The sequence below is a fragment of the Schistocerca serialis genome, unplaced genomic scaffold, assembly GCF_023864345.2.
Source record: "Schistocerca serialis cubense isolate TAMUIC-IGC-003099 unplaced genomic scaffold, iqSchSeri2.2 HiC_scaffold_1186, whole genome shotgun sequence".
Taxonomy (NCBI): Eukaryota; Metazoa; Arthropoda; class Insecta; order Orthoptera; family Acrididae; genus Schistocerca; species Schistocerca serialis.
In genome coordinates this window covers 45,001-52,500 of record NW_026047388.1, presented here as the reverse complement: position 1 = coordinate 52,500, position 7,500 = coordinate 45,001, and the positions used below count along the sequence as shown (strand labels likewise).

Below are 7,500 nucleotides of genomic sequence, written 5' to 3'. Positions count from 1 at the left end.
TTTAAAGTTTGAGAATAGGTTGAGGTCGTTTCGGCCCCAAGGCCTCTAATCATTCGCTTTACCGGATGAGACTCGTACGAGCACCAGCTATCCTGAGGGAAACTTCGGAGGGAACCAGCTACTAGATGGTTCGATTAGTCTTTCGCCCCTATACCCAGCTCCGACGATCGATTTGCACGTCAGAATCGCTACGGACCTCCATCAGGGTTTCCCCTGACTTCGTCCTGGCCAGGCATAGTTCACCATCTTTCGGGTCCCAACGTGTACGCTCTAGGTGCGCCTCACCTCGCAATGAGGACGAGACGCCCCGGGAGTGCGGAGGCCGCCGCCCCGTGAAGGGCGGGGAAGCCCCATCCTCCCTCGGCCCGCGCAAGGCGAGACCTTCACTTTCATTACGCCTTTAGGTTTCGTACAGCCCAATGACTCGCGCACATGTTAGACTCCTTGGTCCGTGTTTCAAGACGGGTCGTGAAATTGTCCAAAGCTGAAGCGCCGCTGACGGGAGCGATTATTCCGCCCGAGAGCATCCCGAGCCAACAGCGGCGCGGGTCCGGGGCCGGGCCAGGTAGGTCCGTCATCCGGGAAGAACCGCGCGCGCTTGCCGGGAGCCCGAGCGCCCAAAGGGGCGAATCGACTCCTCCAGATATACCGCCGGGCAGCCAGCCAGGACACCGGGGCTCTGCCCAACAGACGCGAACCGAGGCCCGCGGAAGGACAGGCTGCGCACCCGGGCCGTAGGCCGGCACCCAGCGGGTCGCGACGTCCTACTAGGGGAGAAGTGCGGCCCACCGCACACCGGAACGGCCCCACCCCGCGGCGAGTGGAAAGGCAACCGGACACGACCCCGCCGCGGATTGCTCCGCGCGGGCGGCCGGCCCCATCTGCCGAGGGCGGAGGCCAGTGGCCGGATGGGCGTGAATCTCACCCGTTCGACCTTTCGGACTTCTCACGTTTACCCCAGAACGGTTTCACGTACTTTTGAACTCTCTCTTCAAAGTTCTTTTCAACGTTCCCTCACGGTACTTGTTCGCTATCGGTCTCGTGGTCATATTTAGTCTCAGATGGAGTTTACCACCCACTTGGAGCTGCACTCTCAAGCAACCCGACTCGAAGGAGAGGTCCCGCCGACGCTCGCACCGGCCGCTACGGGCCTGGCACCCTCTACGGGCCGTGGCCTCATTCAAGTTGGACTTGGGCTCGGCGCGAGGCGTCGGGGTAGTGGACCCTCCCAAACACCACATGCCACGACAGGCGGCAGCCTGCGGGGTTCGGTGCTGGACTCTTCCCTGTTCGCTCGCCGCTACTGGGGGAATCCTTGTTAGTTTCTTTTCCTCCGCTTAGTAATATGCTTAAATTCAGCGGGTAGTCTCGCCTGCTCTGAGGTCGTTGTACGAGGTGTCGCACGCCACACCGCCAGCCGGCTGTGCACGCTACCGAGTAAGTACCGGTATGCGAACCGCCAGGCGACGGGCGCGCATCGCACGTTTAAGGAGGCGCGGCCGGCCCCACAGGCGGCCGCGACGCTCCCAGGTCTGCGAAGCGGGGCAAACGCCGCGCGCTTCAGTATACGTAGCCGACCCTCAGCCAGACGTGGCCCGGGAACGGAATCCATGGACCGCAATGTGCGTTCGAAACGTCGATGTTCATGTGTCCTGCAGTTCACATGTCGACGCGCAATTTGCTGCGTTCTTCATCGACCCACGAGCCGAGTGATCCACCGTCCTGGGTGATCTTTTCTTAGTTTCCACCGTCTCTTTCAAGACAGTTGCATAGGCGGGACGTAGGCGTGTGGCGGCCCCTGTTCAAGCGTTCTGTGTCCAACGGCCTCACGGCCGATGAGCGTCGTACGGCTCCACACCGGAGCGGACAGGCAGTCGGGCGAAAGTCATTCAAAACCGGCGCCAGGCGCCAGGTGCCGCAGGCCAGCCGCTCCAGCGCTTCAGCGCTCGTACCACACAACATTGGCGTTAGTTTTGAGAAGCACGCGTGGTTCCGCACGCGGCGCACGGCTACTGCGAGCCGTACAGGTAGCGTGTTGCGCGACACGACACGCACATCGAAAGACATGCAGTCTAGTCGGTAATGATCCTTCCGCAGGTTCACCTACGGAAACCTTTTTACGACTTTTACTTCCTCTAAATGATCAAGTTTGGTCATCTTTCCGGTAGCATCGGCAACGACAGAGTCAATGCCGCGTACCAGTCCGAAGACCTCACTAAATCATTCAATCGGTAGTAGCGACGGGCGGTGTGTACAAAGGGCAGGGACGTAATCAACGCGAGCTTATGACTCGCGCTTACTGGGAATTCCTCGTTCATGGGGAACAATTGCAAGCCCCAATCCCTAGCACGAAGGAGGTTCAGCGGGTTACCCCGACCTTTCGGCCTAGGAAGACACGCTGATTCCTTCAGTGTAGCGCGCGTGCGGCCCAGAACATCTAAGGGCATCACAGACCTGTTATTGCTCAATCTCGTGCGGCTAGAAGCCGCCTGTCCCTCTAAGAAGAAAAGTAATCGCTGACAGCACGAAGGATGTCACGCGACTAGTTAGCAGGCTAGAGTCTCGTTCGTTATCGGAATTAACCAGACAAATCGCTCCACCAACTAAGAACGGCCATGCACCACCACCCACCGAATCAAGAAAGAGCTATCAATCTGTCAATCCTTCCGGTGTCCGGGCCTGGTGAGGTTTCCCGTGTTGAGTCAAATTAAGCCGCAGGCTCCACTCCTGGTGGTGCCCTTCCGTCAATTCCTTTAAGTTTCAGCTTTGCAACCATACTTCCCCCGGAACCCAAAAGCTTTGGTTTCCCGGAGGCTGCCCGCCGAGTCATCGGAGGAACTGCGGCGGATCGCTGGCTGGCATCGTTTATGGTTAGAACTAGGGCGGTATCTGATCGCCTTCGAACCTCTAACTTTCGTTCTTGATTAATGAAAACATACTTGGCAAATGCTTTCGCTTCTGTTCGTCTTGCGACGATCCAAGAATTTCACCTCTAACGTCGCAATACGAATGCCCCCGCCTGTCCCTATTAATCATTACCTCGGGTTCCGAAAACCAACAAAATAGAACCGAGGTCCTATTCCATTATTCCATGCACACAGTATTCAGGCGGGCTTGCCTGCTTTAAGCACTCTAATTTGTTCAAAGTAAACGTGCCGGCCCACCGAGACACTCACTCAAGAGCACCCTGGTAGGATTGCAACGGGGTCCGCCTCGGGACGCACGAGCACGCACGAGGCGCGTCGCACGCCTTCAGCTCGCCCCACCGGCAGGACGTCCCACGATACATGCCAGTTAAACACCGACGGGCGGTGAACCAACAGCGTGGGACACAAATCCAACTACGAGCTTTTTAACCGCAACAACTTTAATATACGCTATTGGAGCTGGAATTACCGCGGCTGCTGGCACCAGACTTGCCCTCCAATAGATACTCGTTAAAGGATTTAAAGTGTACTCATTCCGATTACGGGGCCTCGGATGAGTCCCGTATCGTTATTTTTCGTCACTACCTCCCCGTGCCGGGAGTGGGTAATTTGCGCGCCTGCTGCCTTCCTTGGATGTGGTAGCCGTTTCTCAGGCTCCCTCTCCGGAATCGAACCCTGATTCCCCGTTACCCGTTACAACCATGGTAGGCGCAGAACCTACCATCGACAGTTGATAAGGCAGACATTTGAAAGATGCGTCGCCGGTACGAGGACCGTGCGATCAGCCCAAAGTTATTCAGAGTCACCAAGGCAAACGGACCGGACGAGCCGACCGATTGGTTTTGATCTAATAAAAGCGTCCCTTCCATCTCTGGTCGGGACTCTGTTTGCATGTATTAGCTCTAGAATTACCCCAGTTATCCAAGTAACGTGGTTACGATCTAAGGAACCATAACTGATTTAATGAGCCATTCGCGGTTTCACCTTAATGCGGCTTGTACTGAGACATGCATGGCTTAATCTTTGAGACAAGCATATGACTACTGGCAGGATCAACCAGGGAGCTGCGTCAACTAGAGCTGAGCAGCCGGCCGCCCGGGAGTGTGTCCCGGGGGCCCGCGCGAACACGCAAGCGTCCGCTCAATTATTCTGCAAACAGGAGGAGGCTGAGCTCCCCTGCACCATACACCTCGAAACCCTCTCAGGTCCCGGCGGCGCGCAGCGCCGTCCTAAGTACTTGGTCGGGTTCGAGAGAGGCGCAATCGCCCGGAGTTTGGCGAGTAGACGCTTTAGGTGCGACCACCCGTGCTCCCAACTGAGCTTGCCGCTGCCGACAGAGGCCCGGGAGCGTGCTGTCGTGGCATTGCCGGCGGGAGACAACACGCGCCACCTACGGTGACCGGCAGCTCCAACGCCAGCGCCACAGAAGGACAAAAGCCCCACTTGGGTGCCGAAGCGAACTCTCCCAGCACAGCGCACGCGCCAACACGTCCGCACAGCTGCGATACAAACCACCTGCGAGAACCGCAGAGGCGACCGAGCAGCAGACGGCGTCGCGGCGCCGAGCGCCGGGCGGCGGCGCATCCTCAGCGCACACAGTCCTCAATCGGACCAGCACACTGCAGATGTCCACCGCGCTTCGCACCGGGCCCGCGAGGACCTACTTTGGCCGCACGGCGCCGCGTGCAGGGTGCGCCGGCGCGCAGCTGCGCCGCCTGCCGCCTCCGTCGGCCGGCGCGCCTGCCAGTGGCCGCCCCCACCAGCCGGCTGTAGCGCGTGCGCCCACGCACCGCGCGGCCAGCACGCCGGGAGGCCCCCCCTCACCGGCCGGGGCCGGTCCCACCCAGCCACCGCCGCGTATCGCTTCACACCCACATGCCATTCACGTTCGTGGGCATGGTGGGTATCGCTGAAACAACCGGTTGGTAGCTCAACCGATCGTCGCCATCACTGATTCACCTCTAGCGAGAACAACCGCACCACAACGGTTTACCAGTTGTTCATTTGCGTAACGTCACCAGCAAACGTAGGCGTCCATCGCCATTTGCAAATTCAACGATTGTTGCATGCCTGTGTCAGGTGTCACGACACACTATGTCTGCCCACATACACGCAACAACATGTGCACGCTTCGCAAACACGTGGAAGGTGGCCCCCGTACGTATGCGATGTCCATTGCGCGAACGACTGTCAACCGGCCTCTGTCGCATGTCGCAGATGTGGAACGCAGTGCACCATGCTATCACGGTGTGTGAGAAGAGACGACAACGTCTGACAACACGCGCCACTACATCAACAGACGGCTCATGCTGATCGCCATCCAGGGCATACCACACTGCAATCCAGCTCTTATAGGGAGACGACACGTAGCTGCGTGCACAACATTTGGACCGCATGGTTCGCCGTTGTTGGCGCAGTCGTTGTACGGTCACATGTACCACGATGTATCATTCAGTACATGAGGACCAATGTGCAGTACAGTGTGTGATTTGGACGTACAATATCAGCGGACAGTTGACACAGGCCATACCACAGCGTAGGCTAAGTGCTTCGCCATGCGAATGCCAATGAACAACTGCGAATGCCAATGAACAACTGCAAAGGGCATTGAGCATGTACGTCCTGCTGCCATCCACATTACAGTGTATAGCTGCAAGGTGTTTAACATGAAGCGATACACTGGGGACCGGGCAGTGCGAGTAGCAAACTATATTGCGGGGGTTGCAGTTAGGCAACACTACACTAATTTAACGCGTCGTATGACAATTACAGAGCAGGTTAAGGCCCAACGTGTGTTGGGTTAAGGCCCAACGTGTGTTGGGTTAAGGCCCAACGTGTGTTGGGTTAAGGCCCAACGTGTGTTGGGTTAAGGCCCAACGTGTGTTGGGTTAAGGCCCAACGTGTGTTGGGTTAAGGCCCAACGTGTGTTGGGTTAAGGCCCAACGTGTGTTGGGTTAAGGCCCAACGTGTGTTGGGTTAAGGCCCAACGTGTGTTGGGTTAAGGCCCAACGTGTGTTGGGTTAAGGCCCAACGTGTGTTGGGTTAAGGCCCAACGTGTGTTGGGTTAAGGCCCAACGTGTGTTGGGTTAAGGCCCAACGTGTGTTGGGTTACAGCGCAATATGGGTTACGTTAAGGGGCAATATAGGTTAGGTTAAGGTACGATATAGGTTAGGTTAAGATACGATATAGGTTAGGTTAAGATACGATATAGGTTAGGTTAAGATACGATATAGGTTAGGTTAAGATACGATATAGGTTAGGTTAAGATACGATATAGGTTAGGTTAAGATACGATATAGGTTAGGTTACGGCGCAACATAGGTTAGGTTACGGCGCAACATAGGTTAGGTTACGGCGCAACATAGGTTAGGTTACGGCGCAACATAGGTTAGGTTACGGCGCAACATAGGTTAGGTTACGGCGCAACATAGGTTAGGTTACGGCGCAACATAGGTTAGGTTACGGCGCAACATAGGTTAGGTTAGGGCGCAACATAGGTTAGGTTACGGCGCAACATAGGTTAGGTTACGGCGCAACATAGGTTAGGTTACGGCGCAACATAGGTTAGGTTACGGCGCAACATAGGTTAGGTTACGGCGCAACATAGGTTAGGTTACGGCGCAACATAGGTTAGGTTACGGCGCAACATAGGTTAGGTTACGGCGCAACATAGGTTAGGTTACGGCGCAACATAGGTTAGGTTACGGCGCAACATAGGTTAGGTTACGGCGCAACATAGGTTAGGTTAAGGCGCAACATAGGTTAGGTTAAGGCGCAACATAGGTTAGGTTAAGGCGCAACATAGGTTAGGTTACGGCGCAACATAGGTTAGGTTACGGCGCAACATAGGTTAGGTTAAGGCGCAACATAGGTTAGGTTAAGGCGCAACATAGGTTAGGTTAAGGCGCAACATAGGTTAGGTTAAGGCGCAACATAGGTTAGGTTAAGGCGCAACATAGGTTAGGTTAAGGCGCAACATAGGTTAGGTTAAGGCGCAATATAGGTTAGGTTAAGGCGCAATATAGGTTAGGTTAAGGCGCAATGTAGGTTAGGTTAAGGCGCAATGTAGGTTAGGTTAAGGCGCAATGTAGGTTAGGTTAAGGCGCAATATAGGTTAGGTTAAGGCGCAATATAGGTTAGGTTAAGGCGCAATATAGGTTAGGTTAAGGCGCAATATAGGTTAGGTTAAGGCGCAATATAGGTTAGGTTAAGGCGCAATGTAGGTTAGGTTAAGGCGCAATATAGGTTAGGTTAAGGCGCAATATAGGTTAGGTTAAGGCGCAATATAGGTTAGGTTAAGGCGCAATATAGGTTAGGTTAAGGCGCAATATAGGTTAGGTTAAGGCGCAATATAGGTTAGGTTAAGGCGCAATATAGGTTAGGTTAAGGCGCAATATAGGTTAGGTTAAGGCGCAATATAGGTTAGGTTAAGGCGCAATATAGGTTAGGTTAAGGCGCAATATAGGTTAGGTTAAGGCGCAATATAGGTTAGGTTAAGGTGCAATATAGGTTAGGTTAAGGTGCAATATAGGTTAGGTTAAGGAGCAATATAGGTTAGGTTAAGTTACAATA

At 55.0% G+C, this 7,500-nt stretch overlaps 2 non-coding genes and 1 pseudogene across 2 annotated transcripts; all 3 read right to left on the bottom strand.

Annotated features, from left to right (window-relative positions):
• LOC126434329 (large subunit ribosomal RNA) overlaps positions 1-1,386 on the bottom strand; it is a 5,442-nt pseudogene extending 4,056 nt beyond the window's left edge.
• Positions 1,387-1,574: 188 nt separating this feature from the next.
• On the bottom strand, positions 1,575-1,729 carry LOC126434335 (5.8S ribosomal RNA). Its single transcript, XR_007579147.1, has one exon. It is a non-coding gene; the product is annotated as a 5.8S ribosomal RNA (ribosomal RNA).
• A 351-nt stretch (positions 1,730-2,080) lies between these two features.
• LOC126434323 (small subunit ribosomal RNA) lies at positions 2,081-3,990 on the bottom strand. Its single transcript, XR_007579141.1, has one exon. It is a non-coding gene; the product is annotated as a small subunit ribosomal RNA (ribosomal RNA).
• Between the last annotated feature and the right edge of the window lie 3,510 nt (positions 3,991-7,500).